This window comes from Engystomops pustulosus, chromosome 7 (assembly GCF_040894005.1).
Source record: "Engystomops pustulosus chromosome 7, aEngPut4.maternal, whole genome shotgun sequence".
Lineage (NCBI taxonomy): Eukaryota > Metazoa > Chordata > Amphibia > Anura > Leptodactylidae > Engystomops > Engystomops pustulosus.
In genome coordinates, this window is record NC_092417.1 from 167,054,819 (window position 1) to 167,065,363 (window position 10,545).

Genomic DNA, 10,545 nt, shown 5'->3' on the forward strand with positions numbered 1-10,545 from the left:
AATGAGATCATATTTCAGACCTCTGTGCTTGAAAACCTCACCCAGGGCTGCCTTGATTGACAGCTCCCTTTCAGCATCTTTACTGGGTGTGAGTTTGAGCTTGATTTGTGTGCAGCTGTCAGTGATGGACGGCTGGGGGTGGTTTCCATTACTCACTTTATATTCTGCCCTGTTGAGTGGGTACTCATAATTCAGTCTCCTCTTTCACTTTCTAGTGCTATTGCTTTGTTTGCTGTGTTATTGACTTCAGCTACATGTTACCCAACACTCTTTTGTTATTACTGTTATTACTTTTTCTTTGTTATACGATTTTGTACCTTTGCCACCATCTTAGTTTTCATCTGATTCTGTCCGACTCTGCTTATCTATCTGTTTCTGCTGTTTGTCCATTACCGCCATGTATCTCCCATCGTTTTCTCAGACTTATTGTAAAAATTGTTCAAATCCATAGTCCCCGTGTGGAAGGTGAATGGATCAGAACCATGACATCAGTCAGGAAGGGAATGGGAGTTGAGAGAGATTCTTGGTAACGGTGGGCTAATTGGTAGTGAACTGGAGCACAGCTTTCAGTAGACTGATGGGTGTGGTGCGATTCAATAAAGGTAGTTAGCAAGCGTAAACCACTAGCAAGGCCAGAATAAATGAAACCCAATGAGATTAACAGCACCGGGGAGAGATGTTACAGCACCTCCCTTTTATAAAGGGCTTCTGGACTCTCATTAGTTCCACTAGGTTTGGAAAGATTTTAGCGATCTTGAGAAAATGTCAAGCATTTAGGATTCTGCCAGAGACCCATGACCGATCCTCAGCAGCAGATCCATTCCGATGAACTGCATTGAATTCTCGGTTCTATGAGAAACAAGAATCTTTTCTACCTAAAACTCCAAGTCACTCTGGACCACAACTGGAGCTGTTGGGTTAGACACCAGTAATACAGGACTAATATAAAAAATACAGAATTTGCTGGGTATCTGTAATATGATGGATTCATGTTTTAACTTATGGTATATGGACCATACTGAGGATCAAATTTCCCAGGCGGAATCTTGAGGCACAGATTCTTAATAGATAAACCACACCCACTTCCCCAAAACATACACAGGACCGGGAGAACGTCTTTTATTAGCCTGGGCCCAGACTGCACACAGTCATTAAAATGTTGTTTTGGCAGAGAAATTATCAGACTCATTGGTATTTGGTGTTAAATCCATATTTACATAAGAACTCATTGAGGAGTTGAAAGCAAATTCTGCATGTGGGAGTAAAACCTTCCATTCCTCCTAAACATCTAAGACAAAACACGTTAAAAATAGTTAAATGTTTTATTGAGTTTCTCTGAAAAGCGGATGAGAAGGACAGAGAGTTCCCCAAACACCCACAAAATTCTCCCCTCGTCAAGCATGACTGTGGCATGTAAGGGGAATGTGTCCACTTTCCCCATGGATCAGACCTCCCCGTGCCACTAATTATTAGATCCTCCTACAATAGCAGCGGGGTCTGACAATTGGCATTGGCGTTTCATGGCAAGTCCTACCTCTGGGCAGGACCCAACTGTATTTGAGCTCAAACAAGCAATCAGAGGATTATTTGTTCAAACCAACATGTTAAAATTCCAACAGTAAATAAAAAAAAAATAAATAAAAAAAATAAAGTGAAAGTCCCGTAAACACCAGCATTACATATACATTTCTAATAAAGTACAAAAAAAAGCTTACAATCGCAAAAAAAAACAACATATTTGGTATTGTCCATAATAATAGTGCTCATTTACTAAGGGTCCGCGGACCGCATGTCCGCCGGGTTTCCCGACGCTTTTCGATTAGCACTGCATTTAACAGGGTTTCTTGATGCACGCGATCGGATTTTGGTGCATCGGCGCCAGCTTTCATGCGACACAATTTGGGGGACGGGCCGTCGGTCAACCCGACGGATTCGGACAACGTGTCATTTCTATAATGGGGTAGATTATTTGGTTTAACTTTTATTTAGGCCTCTCAAAAGCATGAAAGCTGAGTAGGTCCTTCGAAAGATTCTAGATTCTACAAAACGGACACATAAAAGGGGTTAAGTATTTCTTTGTTTATTTTATTTTTTTAATATTATGTTATCATTTTAACTACTGTCCCTAGCCCATTTTGGCAGGGCAATTTGTTGGAATATTACACCCAATAGTATAGCCAATTTATGGCTGTTAAAATTTGGGTCCCTTTTCATTTCAATGGGGTTTAGGGCTAAGTCTGGCTACTCCTCTATAGTCCCCATTGTATAGATTCCACATGTTCAGTTTTTCTCTGTATAATATCAGCAATTTTCCTTCATGCCTAAAATAAAATTAGAATGTGAAGAAAATAATGTGTCTTCTTTTGTAACTGCTGCGGTTTCATACAGTAAGAATAGTCACAGCAATGGAAAAGGCGTGATACGAAACTGTATATAAGACGACTGCTGAGACTCTCATCACCTCACCCTCTACAGACCTTGTGATACGTCTCCTCTGTGACACTGTGAATTCTCCACTGATGCAATGTCCATCTTTATCAAGTCTCTTCTTCTTGTCCTCTTTATTTGTCCCAACTGCTAGCTCCATTATCAGTGACCGCTCATCGGCCTGTCATATTCAGCTGGTCCCAGCCTATGAGGACTATGAATATGTGCAGGATGGAGGCATCATCATTGGAGGATTATTCTCTGTCAATTATCTTATGGGTTCACTTGCTGTGTCTGAAATGGCACATCAGCGTCCACTAGTCTGTATGGTGTAAGTACAACCTGCATCATTGTCTGCACACAGAAAACACAGTCTAGAGAAGTAATACACAGTCACATGTGTATGATGGTATTATGGTTCTCCAAGTAATATACCACCCACAGATTCCATATAGAGATGTATAGGGTAAATTTGATCTGAGCCATCTTTATGATGTGCAGATATGTAGCTTCCAACTCCCTCTGTTACATTATTAGGGTCCCTTCCCGTCACCTTAAAGAGGTTGGAATAAAGCTGAACATCCAAAATCCTCATAAATCCAAGGTTTTCTATTAGAACTTTGCCCACATCAGACTTCTCCTTATAGGGCATCACTTCCATAGCTAGGTTTTCATGCTTACCTGGCTTCCCAAATATGTGACCTATAAGACCAAACCACCTTATTTTGTTTCTCTGTGGTCCAGTTATTAGGCTCAGGTGTCCATTGTAGACATGTAGATGCACAGCAGTTACCTCTGACCAACAGACCTTAAGACAAATTCCATCTACTGGTACAAAAGCTCCTCGGTATAAACAGACCGGACAAGCTTATTTTTGCCATCCAACTCCAATACACCATCATGCCTTCACACCACCAGCGTGGGGAACCACACAGGTAAAAAACATATATTCACCTTATCTCTATTTCTCTAGTCTAAAGCTTCTAAAAACACAAAAAAATTATTCTCTACACTGTACTGAAAAGATGTGGATCTGTTGGGAATCTGTTCCTTCTGGAATAGATATACTGTTTTGACTTAATCTCACATCATGTCATTAGGCTTCTTGAAAGTCATGCTTGATGTTAAGGGGGCTGCCTTTCAAGATAGCTAAAAGAGGAATTGTTTTCCTTGTCCCATCCTGGAAAACACATTTGTTTATTTCCCAGAATCCCCCAGTGGAGCCTCAATGGCTTTAAGCCTTTATATGCCTGCAAGATGTCCTACAGGAGTTTTTTTTTTCTTCCCGACCCCAGACTAAAGTACAAATTTCACAATAAAACATAAGACTATGGAGGCTTATGTGGACGTGTTATAGTCTACAATGTCTGGTTATGAACATAATTATGAACCTAATTTGGTAAATTATCAGTAGGGGAACCCAAAAGGTAAGTAATAGAGATGAGCGAACATGCTCGTCCGAGCTTGATGCTCGGTCGAGCATTAGGGTACTCGAAACTGCTCGTTACTCGGACGAATACTTCGCCCGCTCGAGAAAATGGCAGCTCCCGCCGTTTTGCTTTTTGGCGGCCAGAAACAGAGCCAATCACAAGCCAGGAGACTCTGCACTCCACCCAGCATGACGTGGTACCCTTACACGTCGATAGCAGTGGTTGGCTGGCCAGATCAGGTGACCCTGGGATAGACTAGCCGCTGGCCGCGCTGCTCGGATCATTCTGTCTCTGGATGCCGCTAGGGAGAGAGCTGCTGCTGGTCAGGGAAAGCGTTAGGGTGTTCTATTAGCTTACTGTTAGGCAGGAGTGATTCTCAAAGAACCCAACAGCCCTTCTTAGGGCTACAATAACGTTCTACTTTTTTTATTTTAATTTGCATCTATTACCATTTTGTGAGGAATTAGCAGGGGGACTTGCTACCGTTGTGTTTAGCTCTTAGTGGCACACATATCCATAGCAAAGACCGAAGTGGGAAAATTCAGTAGGGGTTGGATTTCTATTAGGCAATAACTCAGTGTCATCTCATCTGGCATAGTAGTGTGCTTCCTTTGATACTTGGCTAGAAAATAGCCATAGGAGAATACAAACAGCTTCTTGAAGCCTACAGTAGCGTTCTATATATTTGATTTCTGGTTGATCTGCTGGTGGCTGTAGTTTCTGCAGTGCATGTACTTGCCAATTCTGAGCAATTTGTAGTGAGACTTGCGACCGCTGTGTTCTGCGCTTAGTGGCGCACATATCCATAGCAAAGGCCGAAGTGGGAAAATTCAGTAGGGGTTGGATTTCTATTAGGCAATAACTCAGTGTCATCTCATCTGGCATAGTAGTGTGCTTCCTTTGATACTTGGCTAGAAAATAGCCATAGGAGAATACAAACAGCTTCTTGAAGCCTACAGTAGCGTTCTATATATTTGATTTCTGGTTGATCTGCTGGTGGCTGTAGTTTCTGCAGTGCATGTACTTGCCAATTCTGAGCAATTTGTAGTGAGACTTGCGACCGCTGTGTTCTGCGCTTAGTGGCGCACATATCCATAGCAAAGGCCGAAGTGGGAAAATTCAGTAGGGGTTGGATTTCTATTAGGCAATAACTCAGTGTCATCTCATCTGGCATAGTAGTGTGCTTCCTTTGATACTTGGCTAGAAAATAGCCATAGGAGAATACAAACAGCTTCTTGAAGCCTACAGTAGCGTTCTATATATTTGATTTCTGGTTGATCTGCTGGTGGCTGTAGTTTCTGCAGTGCATGTACTTGCCAATTCTGAGCAATTTGTAGTGAGACTTGCGACCGCTGTGTTCTGCGCTTAGTGGCGCACATATCCATAGCAAAGGCCGAAGTGGCAAAATTCAGTAGGGGTTGGATTTCTATTAGGCACTAACTCAGTGTCATCTCATCTGGCATAGTAGTGTGCTTCCTTTGATACTTGGCTAGAAAATAGCCATAGCAATAGGATAGGATTGTTTGGTTTTAAAAACTCAAAAAAAAAAAAAAAACACAAAAAAAAAAAAAAAACACAAAAAAACACAAAGAAAAACAAAAAGAAGTAAAAAAAAAAAAAAAGTTATAACTCTCATTTTAAAAATGTTTAACCCGAGGGCTAGGGGTAGAGGACGAGGGCGGGGACGTGGGCGTCCAACTACTGCAGGGGTCAGAGGCCGTGGTCCTGGGCGGGGTGAGACACCACCTGCTGATGAGGGAGCAGGGGAACGCCGCAGAGCTACACTCCCTAGGTTCATGTCTGAAGTTACTGGGACTCGTGGTAGAGCACTGTTGAGGCCAGAACAGTGCGAACAGGTGATGTCGTGGATTGCTGACAATGCTTCGAGCAATTTGTCCACCACCAGTCAGTCTTCCACGCAGTCCACCCATGTCACCGAAATCCCCACTCCTCCAGCTCCTGCACCTCAGCCTCCTCCCCCCCAGTCTGCCCCCTCCCAGGAAAATTTGCCATTTGAACCGGCATACTCTGAGGAACTGTTTTCTGGACCCTTCCCACAGTCACAAACCACTTGTCCGGTTGCTGCTGAGCAATTTTCCGATGCCCAGGTTTTCCACCAGTCACAGTCTGTGGGTGATGATGACCTTCTTGACGTAGTGGAAGTGTGTAAAGAGGTGTCCGACGATGAGGAGACACGGTTGTCAGACAGTGGGGAAGTTGTTGTCAGGGCAGGAAGTCCGAGGGGGGAGCAGACTGAGGGATCGGAGGATGATGAGGTGACAGACCCAAGCTGGGTTGAGAGGCCGGGTGAACACAGTGCTTCTGAGACGGAGGAGAGTCCTCGACCTGAACAGGTTGGAAGAGGCAGTGGTGGGGCCAGACGGAGAGGCAGGGCCAGAGCTGGTGCATCAGCGCCACTGTCAACTAGTGAAGCTCCCGTGGTGAGGGCTCTTGCGGCGAGGGCTAGATCTTCAGAAGTGTGGAGGTTCTTTAAGGAAACACCGGATGACCGACGGACTGTGGTGTGCAACATTTGCCAAACCAGGCTCAGCAGGGGTTCCACCACTACTAGCTTAACTACCACCAGTATGCGCAGGCATATGAATGCTAAGCACCCCACTCAGTGGCAACAAGCCCGTTCACCTCCGGCCGTGCACACCACTGCTCCTTCCCCTGTGTCAGCTGCTAGTCAGCCCCCTGCCCAGGACCCTGGCACAAAAACCCCATCGTCGCCTCCACGATCCTCCACAGCATCCACCAGCGTTCAGCTCTCCATACCCCAGACGCTGGAGCGGAAACGCAAATATAGTGCAACCCACCCGCACGCCCAAGCCCTTAATGTGCACATCTCCAGATTGCTTAGCCTGGAGATGCTGCCCTATAGGCTAGTAGAGACCGAGGCCTTTCGCAACCTCATGGCGGCGGCCGCCCCTCGGTATTCGGTCCCCAGCCGCCACTACTTTTCCCGATGTGCCGTCCCAGCCCTGCACCAGCACGTGTCAGACAACATCATCCGTGCCCTGACCAACGCCGTTTCTGACAAGGTCCACCTGACCACGGACACGTGGACGAGTGCTGCCGGGCAGGGCCACTATATATCGCTGACGGCACATTGGGTTAACTTGGTGGAGGCTGGGACCGAGTCTGACCCTGGGGCTGCTCATATACTGCCGACGCCGAGGATTGCGGGGCCTACCTCGGTCCAGGTGTTTCAGGCCTACTATGCCTCCTCCTCCTCCCACCCCTCCTCCACCTCCTCCTCCGAACTACCATCCGTGGGCACGGCGCCATCAGTCGGTAGCTCTAGGCACAGCAGCAGTGCCGTCGCTAAGCGACAGCAAGCGGTGCTCAAACTGCTGAGCCTAGGCGACAAAAGGCACACCGCCCAAGAGCTATTACAGGGCATCACGGCGCAGACTGATCTGTGGCTGGCACCGCTGAACCTCAAGCCGGGAATGGTTGTGTGTGACAACGGCCGTAACCTGGTGGCGGCTCTGCAACTCGGCAGACTGACACATGTGCCATGCCTGGCCCATGTGTTAAATCTGATAGTGCAGCGTTTCCTCAAGACATACCCCAATCTGTCTGATTTGCTCACGAAGGTGCGCCGCATCTGTGCGCATTTCAGGAAGTCCAGCCCAGATGCTGCCACTCTCAGGGCAGCGCAGCGCCGCCTCCAACTGCCCGCTCACCGACTGTTGTGCGACGTGCCCACGAGGTGGAATTCAACACTGACCATGTTATCCAGAGTTTACCAGCAGCGCAGAGCGATTGTAGACTGCCAGATGTCAACTTCCACCAGAACTGGTAGTCAGGTCAGTCAGCTTCCTCAAGTCTACAATGAGGAGTGGACGTGGATGTCTGATATCTGTCAGGTGCTGAGTAACTTTGAGGAGTCAACACAGATGGTCAGTGGCGATGCCGCCATCATCAGCCTCACCATCCCGCTGCTTGGCCTGTTGAAAAACTCTCTGGTCAGCATGAAGTCGGAAGCTTTGCGCTCGTCACAAGAGACGGGGGAAGAATATTCCCTTGTTGATAGCCAAAGCACCCTGAGGTCTGTTTCTCAGCGCATATCGGAGGAGGTGGAGGTGGAGGAGGATGAGGAGGAAGAGGAGGAGAATGTTGGCGAGACACAAGAGGGGACCATTGTTGAGTCCTTCACTGTTCAGCGTGTATGGGCAGAAGAAGAGGAGTTGGAGGAGTTGGAGGAGGAGGAAATGGACAGTCAGGCCAGTGAGGGGAGTGAATTCTTACGCGTTGGTACTCTGGCGCATATGGCAGATTTCATGCTAGGCTGCCTATCCCGTGACCCTCGCGTTCAAAGAATTTATTCCAGCACCGATTACTGGGTGTTCACTCTCCTGGACCCACGGTACAAGCAAAATCTTTCCACTCTCATCCCTGCAGAGGAAAGGAGTGTGAGAATGCATGAATACCAGCAGGCCCTGGTGCACAAGCTGAAACAGTATTTCCCTTCTGACAGCGCTAGCGGCAGAGTGCGTAGTTCTGCGGGACAAGTAGCGAGGGAGAGTAGGCGAGCAGGCAGCTTGTCCAGCACTGGCAAGGGTACGCTTTACAAGGCTTTTGCCAGCTTTATGTCACCCCAGCAAGACACTGTCACCTGTCCCCAGTCTCGGCAGAGTAGGGCTGATCTTTACAGAAAGATGGTGAGGGAGTACGTAGCTGACCATACCATCGTCCTAAATGATCACACAGCTCCCTACAACTACTGGGTTTCAAAGCTGGACATGTGGCACGAACTGGCGCTGTACGCCTTGGAGGTTCTTGCCTGCCCTGCCGCTAGCGTCTTGTCCGAGCGGGTTTTCAGTGCAGCTGGTGGCATCATCACCGATAAGCGTACACGCCTGTCGACTGACAGCGCTGACAGGCTGACGCTTATTAAAATGAATAAAGGCTGGATTTCTCAGAATTTCCAATCTCCACCAGGTGAAGGAAGCTCAACCTGAATAATTGATCCACTCCTCCTCCTCCTCCTCATTTTCCTCCTTCTCCTCCTCTTTGTACAGTAAAGCAGAGGAAAATGGCTATTTTTTGACAGGGCCCACTGGCTCTTGCTATAGTACTTCATGCATTTAATTTTTCTGGAGGGCCACCTACCCGGTCCTCTGTTTGAAACAATTTTTGTGAGTGCCACATACAGGCACTCAATCTATTCCATTTTTCTGGAGGGCCACCTACCCGGTCCTCTGTTTTAAAAAATTTTTGGGACTGCCACATACAGGCACTCAATCTATTCCATTTTACTGGAGGGCCACCTACCTGCTCCTCTGGTTTGAAACATTTTTGGGACTGCCACATACAGGCACTCAATCTATTCCATTTTACTGCAGGGCCACCTACCTGCTCCTCTGGTTTGAACAATTTTTGGGACTGCCACATACAGGCACTCAATCTATTCCATTTTACTGGAGGGCCACCTACCTGCTCCTCTGGTTTGAAACATTTTTGGGACTGCCACATACAGGCACTCAATCTATTCCATTTTACTGCAGGGCCACCTACCTCCTCCTCTGGTTTGAACAATTTTTGGGACTGCCACATACAGGCACTCAATCTATTCCATTTTACTGGAGGGCCACCTACCTGCTCCTCTGGTTTGAAACATTTTTGGGACTGCCACATACAGGCACTCAATCTATTCCATTTTACTGCAGGGCCACCTACCTGCTCCTCTGGTTTGAAGAATTTTTGGGACTGCCACATACAGGCACTCAATCTATTCCATTTTACTGGAGGGCCACCTACCTGCTCCTCTGGTTTGAAACATTTTTGGGACTGCCACATACAGGCACTCAATCTATTCCATTTTACTGGAGGGCCACCTACCTGCTCCTCTGGTTTGAAAAATGTTTGGGACTGCCACATACAGGCACTATCCAAATTAAATTGTCTCCATAGCAGCCTCCACACGTTGTCTCCATTGCTACCTCCAAAAGTCGTCCATATAGCTGCCTCCATACATCGTCCCTTTATCAAACGAGGTGTGTCAGGCAGAAATTTGGGTTGTTTTCATGGATTCCACATCAAAGTTGTTAACTTTGTCGCCACCCTGCTGTGTTATCCACAAAATATACTGGCAAACTTTTACCATTTAGGGATATTATTTCAGCGCTTCTTGCGCATCTGTTTACATTCCCCTCACCCGGCATATCCTAAACTTATAAGAACGCTACTACACTTGATCTTATACAAAAGGTTCTTAGAAGTGCTGTTTGGGGAGTAGCCTAGAGACAGGGGCTTGGATTGGCGAAAGCTCGCCTGGCAGCGGAGCGCCAGCTCCATGCGCATCATGCGCTTCTTGCGCATCTGTTTACATTCCCCTCACCCGCCATATCCCAAACTTATAAGAACGCTACTACACTTAACTTGGTGCAGGCTGGGACCGAGTCTGACCCTGGGGCTGCTCATATACTGGCGACACAGAGAATTGCGGGGCCTACCTCGGTCCAGGTCTCAAAGGCCTACTATACCTCCTCCCGCCCCTCCTCCACCTCCTCCTCCTCCGAATTACCATCCGTGGGCATGGCGCCATCAGTCGGTAGCTCTAGGCACAGCAGCAGTGCCGTCGCTAAGCGACAGCAGGCGGTGCTGAAACTGCTGAGCCTAGGCGATAAAAGGCACACCGCCCAAGAGCTATTACAGGGCATTCCACATCAAAGTTGTT